This window comes from Triticum aestivum, chromosome 6D, assembly GCF_018294505.1.
Source record: "Triticum aestivum cultivar Chinese Spring chromosome 6D, IWGSC CS RefSeq v2.1, whole genome shotgun sequence".
NCBI classification, from domain to species: Eukaryota; Viridiplantae; Streptophyta; class Magnoliopsida; order Poales; family Poaceae; genus Triticum; species Triticum aestivum.
Genome location: NC_057811.1, coordinates 74423877 through 74432739, shown reverse-complemented (window position 1 = coordinate 74432739; position 8863 = coordinate 74423877).

Sequence of the window (8863 nt, the reverse complement as noted above, 5' to 3'; positions counted from 1 at the left end):
GATGATTAGGATCAGTTTAACATGGATAAATCCAAATTAAACTGGGGGCTAATGTCGGGGATATACCCCACGGTATGACCCGGCTGGGACTTAGTAAACCGGCAGAGAGTTAAGACAGATGGGTAAGGCAGACAGTTAAGACAGATGATAAACCGACAGGTGGTAAACTAGCAGGAAGTCATAACCCGACAGACAATCATAACCCGGCAGACAATCATAACCCGGCAGACAATCATAACCCGGCAGACAGTCATAACCTAGCAGACAATCATAACCCGATTGACAGTCATAACCCAGGAGACAGAGTCACCTGGGGTAAATAAGCCTAAGACGTTATGAAGCCCAAGATGTTAAGAAGCCCATGACGAGAAGTCAAAATAGTTTAAGTCTTAATCCAAGTTGGACTCTACATGTAACCCGCCCCTTCAACTTATATAAGGAGGGACAGGGCACCCCAAGGGGAGAGGAAAAAGAATCTTAGGGCTAGACATAACTAGGAGAGCAGGTTTACGCCGACTCCCTCGTGAGGATAATGAGACTTAGCCACAAACAGCATGTAGGGTTGTTACGGATGATGTTTGCCGGGGCCCGAAGCTGTTTAAACCCTTGTCTTGTGTTGCGTTTCTCGATTCTGCTCAACCCCTCTCAAGCTACCACATAGATGCGTTGGCCTCACGACTAAGTCCTCGCACTAGGACATCTGCCGTGACAATTCCATGACAGCAAGGCAAGTAACACTTTGATCATACCCCTTTATTACCCAGCTTTTATGCATTAGTTTCAACCCTCAAACATTGCATGAGTAGGATTGATAACATGTGGGTATTGGGAAGTAGATGATGAGGTAGAACCTAGTGCCCTTTATTTCAAACAATGGGAGTTATTTCTACGTTATGCTTATACTACTGAGCTATGCTTGTAGACGTGGATTGGTTTGAGAGATTCATGACAGATGTGAGAGATTATTATGAACTAAGGGTTTATTTAAGGTGGCTACTTTAATACACATCTGGGTGGATTGTTTGTGGGCACGTGGGGAATCCAGTGTTGTCCAAGGAGATCCCGGGGAATCCGTGTGATCATCCTATGGTTCGCCACCCAGGCTCAAAGGGATCATAAGATTATTCATGCTAGAAACTTTTGTGTGCAGCCACAAGCCATTATGGGCTCTGGCATAGTTGAGTATGTTGCGTGACCTCTTTCAGTGGTAGACTAGCAGATGTAGGGGATGTAGGTGGTATAGTCTACCTGTCGAAAGAGTTAATGCATTTGAAAGACTGTGTCTCGGTCATCCGTTTCTCAAACGTCATGTAGTGCGAGAAATCCAACAGAGGAGATCGAGTCTTGTGGGGAAAAGTGTGCAAACCTCTACAGAGTGTAAAAACTAATCATGATTAGCCGTGTCCCCGGTTATGGACATCTTGAGTATCTGGTACTTGAATTATTATGTTGATCTCATCACTCTTAATCTAATTTGTTGGGTTATTAATACTGTTTAATTAGGATTGAGATGGGTTTACCATTCTCAATGTTTATCAACCACCATGATACTTAAACAAAATATATTCCTTTGTTGTAGGGAAAAATTTGCTTTTCGCAAAAACCTGATAACCGTAGAGCCTCCACCAGCCATATATGCATGTAGTTTTAGCATTTTTTTCTGTTCATTGCTCTACAGTGTTATTTTGCCAGCATATTCCATGTGCTGACCCGTTTCGGGCTGCAACGTATTATGTTGCAGACTTTTCAGACAAAGAGTAAGGTGCGCTAGGTCGTTGTCGTGCACTCAGCTATGCCGTTGGAGTTGATGGACTCATTTACCTTCGATGCTTCCGCATTTATCTTATTTGGATGGCCTTAAGCCGTACATTATTTTAACAAGTTCTCTTTTTGAGACATTCGATGTAATAAGTGTGTGATTGCACTCTGCTATAAATCCTTCAAGTACTGTTTGTGTCAGCATTACCGATCCAGGGATGACACTTATGCATAGAGATTTGACCGTTTGAGGTCGGATCACTACAAGGCCGAAGTGGCAAACATGGAGCTCGTTGAGGCCGTCTTGGCCTCTACTGAGCTCGCCAAGATAAGAAAGTGGATAGGGCCATCAGAGGCCGAGCTCCATAGAAGCCAAGGCTTGGGCCCGTTTTCCAGCCAGCCAAGCAGACCAAAAAGTTCTAGGTGCACCCAGAAGATCCTAGCAAAATTGTAACTATTGGCGGAGAGCCAGAAGGCAGACCTCCTTGCTTTTCGTTGAGCCAATTGGAACATATTCGCATGGAAAGCTGCCGATGTGCCAGGGGTGCGAACAGAAATAGCCTAACACTTCTTGAACATCCGCAAGGATTTGGGGCCGGTAAAAAAAGCCTTACGACGCTTCACTGCAGAAAAATATATGTGATGGGAGAAGAGATGGTGCAGCTACTTGCAGCCAAATTCATAAGGGAGTTCACGCACCTGGAGTGGTTGGAAAACTCAGTGATGGTACTGAAGAAAAATAACACGTGGCACATGTGTCTGGACTACACCGACCTCAACAAGGCATGCCCCAAGGACCCTTTTCCGCGGCCCATGATTGATCAGATCATCGACTCAAGAGCAGGATGTGAGCGCCTGTGTTTCTTGGATGCATACTCCGGATATCACCAGATATGGATGAAAGAGTCCGACCAAGAGACAACCTCCTTCATCACACCATATGGGCCTTTCTGCTATATCACGATGCTATTCGGCCTAAAAACGTGGGGGCTACGCATGAGCAGACGATGCATAAGTCTTTCAACAAACAGATCGGAGTAAACGTGAAGATCTACATTGACAACATTATAGTTAAATCCAAGCAAGGATCAAGCCTCCTTACCGACCTCCAGCAGTCCTTCGACAAACTTCGCAATTACAGCATGAAGCTAAACCCTGACAAGTGCGTCTTCGGGGTCACCGCTGGGTAGTTATTGGGATTCATCATATCCCTGCAAGGAATAGAGGCAAGCCTAGAAAAAAAATCCAAGCTATAGTGGACCTCGAGCCCTTGGAGACAGTACGTGACGTCCAGAAGCATGCATGATGCACGGTGGCCTTGAGTAGATTCATTTTGTGGTTAGGCGAAAAGGCCCTGCCCCTCTATCGCCTTCTCACAGAAAGGGTGACAAGTTTGACTGGAGCGATGAAGCCAAGCAAGCATTTTCCGACATCAAGAAACTACTACAATCAAGCCCACTCCTGGTCTCCCCAACCCAATCAGAGCCCATGTTCCTGTACATTGCAGCAACCACCCAGGTGGTCAACATGGTCATCGCCGTGGAACGAGCGGAGGCCGGAAAGGTGCATCTAGTGCAACACCCAACGTACTATGTCAGCGAAGTACTGACACCTTGAAAGGCAAGATACCCACATTATTAGAAGATAACCTATGGGGTGTTCATGGCTGCAAGGAAAATGCGACATTACTTTCAAGCGAACCCAATAACGATGGCCAGCCATGCACCGCTCCCCGACATCATCAACAATGATGCCACATGCCGCGTGGCGAAGTGGTTGATCAAGCTCCTACCGTTTGCATCTCATACAAACCACGCACAACAGTCAAATCACAAGCCATTGCCGACTTCTTGGTGGAATGGACAGAAGCCCAACAGGTCCACAAGAACACCGACCTCGCGTACTAGACCATCACTACAAAAAAATACACTTCCGTGATGATACATGTTTGTCACAGTAGGTCACGTTTACTGTCATGCATGTACACCCATGACGATTTTATGACAGAATCAAGATAGTCATACCTGTGCTGTTGTAGAATTGTTCCATGACAATACTAAAACTAGCATCACATAAGTGTTCACTTCGATGATGATAAATGACGCGTCATGGAGTGCTTTTGTCAATGGTAACCGACACGTGGCATCCACCGTAACGGGTTGCCGTTAAGCTATCGGGTCCGGTTTTGGATCAGATAACCCGTTAACAGCAACGACCAATGCTGATTTTCCACATGTAAAATTCTCATTGGCCGGATGAACCACGTGTCGGCTCACAGTTGGGACAGATGGCATCCACTCATTAGACGGGAGGCGCCTATGATTTGTCGACATGTGGCACGTCCCAACAAAGGCCCATTCAGGTGAAAAGGCCGGCCTATTTGACTTAATCAAAAGGTAGCGGCCGGCCCTCGGAAAGCTTGTTAACGGCCTGTTCGCATATAACCCATTTACAGCCCGCTAACTCATGACCCATTATGGCCTATCCGAATTAGGCCCAGTAGCGTCATCTGGGCCATCCAATATGATTCCAGCCCGTTGTAACTTCCATCCCATGTATGGCCCATGACGTCTTTTGGCCCATATGAGGCCCTTTCTAACTCTTGGCCCATTAACGACCCGTGGTGAAACTGGCCCGTAATGAACACTGTATCACTTTATACCCATTAACGGCCCATTATTCCATTGGGCTGTTTACAGCCCGTGTTATCTTTCGGCCTTCTCAGGGCCCATTTATTCTTGGGCTGATTTGCATCATTCGATTACTTACGGTACGTTACTGGCCTGTTCCGGCTGTGGGCCAAATTCAGCCCGTGGTTAAAGTCGGCCCGTTTGTGGCCCGTTAATCCGCTGGGCCGTTTTCATAACTTCATCAAATACGGCCCATTAATGACCCGTTATGCCCGTCGATAGAAACAAGCCCGTTATACTCATCGGCCTATTAACGGCCCATTAAGGTCGGCCCATGAACGGACAATTCCCACTCTAGCCCGTTTACGACCCATAATGCGGTCCGTTATTGGCCCATGTTTGGCCAATCGATCATACGACCCGTAGAAGGCCCATTGACTCTACGGCCCGTAGAAGGCCCATTGATTCTACGGCCCGTAGAAGGCCCATTGTTTCTACGGCTCGTAGGAGGCCCATGGTCACTACAGTAGATATGTATCCCACGATTATTGTGGCCTAGTTTTAAAAAATAGGTTATTGCAGCCACTAGCATACCGCGGAAAAAGAACTGCACTGACTACAAGCAAATAAATAAACAAGACAACAAGGAAATAAATAAGCAAGCAACTTACGCTAGGCTATCACAGCTATTACACATATTACATCCACTGGGCATCAAAGTTCGCCACCAGTGCAAATATGGGGAACAAAGCAACATATTACATACACTGGTTGTCAAAGTTGGTGACCAGTGCAAATAAACGCCGCAGCAAAAGAAGTCCAGCACTGAAACCACTTCACAAGAGCTCAAGAAACAATATCCTGGGTATCCACCATACTGGCAAGACGCTTAGCAATCTTATTAGCTTTCTCTTGTTTGGCGCTTAAATCCTCCAGTGCTTGCTGTTGCACCAAAAAGTATGCATCTGAATTTTGCAGGGACTTCCTCAGTCCTTCGGCTTCCTGTCGCAGCACATCTGATCGATGTCTTTCAACTTGAAGTTGAGACTCAAGAAGCCGAACTGATTCCGGCAGTGAGTTCGAAGAGCTGGTGCCAGCAATAGTGGGCAATAACTCGAACACTACATCAAAACAGGACTTTGGGGTTGTCTCCACTACAAAAAAAAGACACATCCGTGACATTTTGGGCCGAACGAATTTTTTTTCTGTCATGCTTATGACACTTCTATGACGATAATTGTGACAAAACCCGGTATCATCATAGATGTGGTGGGCTCGTACTTCTATGACAAGAAATCATGACAGAAAATTGGCTTTTCATCCTTGGCGGGCCGGAGACGCAGCTGCATGACATTCTTTGGGCCGTCCATGAAGGAGAAAACCGTGGTAGAAGCGAGGGCGAGGAAAATATCAGGGGAGTTCCCGGTTACGGTGGGTGGTCGGGGCCCGAGCGATGCGCGTTTCTCTCGTACGTACACGCGTGTGTGCGAGGTGTTGCGCTCTAACTGAACCTGAGCGATTTTACTACAGCCTCTAACTGAACCCGAGCGATTGCACTAGCTACGTTACTGAAACCCGATCGATCCCTTGCTGTTAACTGAACCCGAGTGTGATTCCTTCGCTACTGCTGCTAACTGAAACCGATCGATGCTACCTCTGGATGAACAGTGAGCGTTGTTGGGGGGGGGGGTTGGATGAACAGTTCCCGGTGGGGGGTTCGATGAACAGGACCCCGTGGTAGTAGAGGCCGTTAACGCTGGATGAACAGGACCCCGATCGATCGAGCCGGTGGATGAACAGGACCCCATGGAGGGCTGGATGAACAGGACCCCATAGAGGGCTTGTTGAACAGTAGCCGGTGGAGGGCTGGTTGAACAGTAGCCGGTGGAGGGCTGGATGAACAGTAGCCCGTGGAGGGGTGGTTGAACAGGACCCCGTGGAGAGGGCTGGTTGAACAGTAGCCGGTGGAGGAGCGCGCGGTGGAGGCTGGATGAACAGGAACCCGTGGATGAATAGTCGTAGGTGGAGGCTGGAGGAGGTTGACGGTGGATGAACAGTAGCCCGTGGAGGCTGGAGGAGGTCGATGATGGAGATGAACAGTATCCCGTGGAGTCCCGTTTTGCGGTACGCCACACCCCTCCCGATGAACAGGACCCCCGTTTCGACGGTAGCGCTCCAACACAAGTCCGTTTCCTCCGTTTTGTGGTACGCCACACCCTTCCCGATCAACAGGACCCCGTTTCGACCATAGGAGGTCCGTTTCCTCCGTTTTGTGGTATGCCAGACCTCTCCCGATGAACAGGATCCCGTTTCGACCGTGGCCAGTCGAACACAAGGGCGTTTGCTCCGTTTTGCGGTACGCCATGCCTCGTTTCCATCGGCTGTTCCGTCCAAGCCGGTTGGCTCTCGATGAACAGCACGCATTCCGTTGCCTCCCGATGAACACGAAGCTATCCGTTGCCTACCCATGAACACGACGACGATGCAGTTTCTCCGTTCCGACCCAGCCACAGCCATGTACACGAGCCCTGGCCGTACGTATGCGCGAGTAGGCGTTCGAGACCCCGCCCGTATGTACGTACGTGGCTGTATTTACTTTCTTGCACCCTGGCCGCTGTACGTACGTGTACATGCTATGTGCGCGCCTCTACTACGACACGTGCGCGCCTCTACTATGACACGTGCACGCCTCTACATCAACCAGTATGTACGTACATGTTCGCGACCAAAATGACAACGCTACGTACGCTTCGACCGGGTGGGTCCCGACTGTCAGGCACTTCCTTGCGTGCAAAGATGTAGCTGGTGGGTCCTAGCAGTCAGGGGGAAACTTTTTTTCATGTAATACGGTGGCCCGTCCAGTGGGTCCTTGCTGTTAGGTGGAAGAATCATTATTTTCCATGGAATAAGGAGGCACTTCCTTGCTGCGGCCGTGGACCCAGCTGTCAGCCTCTCAATGTACTGTACTCTTCCGATGGAAGTTGTTCATTGACCACATTGACCACGCCGCACCGAGAGCACCAAGGCGGTGGATGACGGCGAGGCCTAGGAAGGGAACGACGCGGAGCCGGGGAAGACGCGGCATTGGATGCCCACGCGAAGAGGAGTACGAGGGTTCACTGGTTCGGCTGCGGTGTGGGGCTGCCGTCGCTGCAGGGCCTGGCCAGCGGTGGGAGTAGTAGGGGGCAGTGAGGCTTCCACGGCATCACAGCCGGCCACGGGAAGCAGGAGCACGCGGCACGACCGGCGCTGGTTTGGGCGGCTGGAGCAACAAGACCAGAGGTTGAAGAAGCACCACGACCGTTGGATGGACATCGTACGGTCACTGGAGCTAGAATCGTTCATATTGACTAAGTTGACAAAGCCCTCTATCCCCGTCAACTTAGTAGACCCACAAGTCAGCCTCCCACTATGGTGGGTCCCAGCTAGCAGGGGGTATTCATTTTTTTGTGCATAAAAAGGAGGCACTTCCTTGCGTGCGAAGATATAGCTGGTGGGTCCGACCTGTCAACGGGGGAACGTTTTATCGCGAAATACAAAGGCCCTTCCGGTGGGTCCCAGCTGTCAGGTGGAGGAATCATTATTTTGCGCGTAATAAAGAGGCATTTCCTTGCGTGCGGCCGTGGGCCCAGTTGTCAGCCTCTCCACGCACAGTCTACTTCCGATGGATGTCGTTCGTTGACCATGTCGACTACTCCGTGCCAAGCGCATCCAAGGTGGTGGACGACGGCGAGGCCCCGGACAGCAACGAGCCGGAGATGGGAAGACGCGGGAGTAGAGTCGCAGACGGAGAGGTGTACGAGGGTTAAATGGTTCTGGTGCGGTGTGGTTCGGCAGTCGGTGGATAAGAATAGGAGGTGTGGAGGGGTGGAGGGATGGCCTGGCTAACGGTGGGGTAGCGCTTCACAACGAAGCGTGCTAAGCAGAGCTGCTAGCAGCAGGAGGCGGGAGCAGGTGGTCCCGGCGGTGCTGGAGGAAGAAGATGAGAGATTGAAGATGGATGCCGGTCGTTGGATGTAAATCCAACGACTAATAATGTCAGAATCATTTGTTGACTAAGTTGACAACGACTTGCTTTGGCTTTGACCTATTGGCTCACATTTCAGCCTCCAAAAATGTGGCACGTATTCAACCCATTTTTTCAGAATTTACAGTCAATTTGATCTCTTTTTTTAGAATTATAGTTCATTTGCTGGGCTGGGTGAACAAATAATGTAGAGTCCATGCGGCCCATTTATTTTTCTCCTAAAAAATTACAGGCCATTTGCACTTTCTCAAAATACACGATTTTGCTGGGCTGATTCTAATTATAATGTTGGGTTGGGCGCAACAATGTTATCAAAAAATAAACAGGGGCCGAGCATTTTGTTATAAATATATTTAAATAATAAGTGATTTATTATTACATTGGTCCTTAAATCTTACCAAGCTTTTGTACACAATCACCAGGATATTTGTTGCCAAAAAAATCCAGT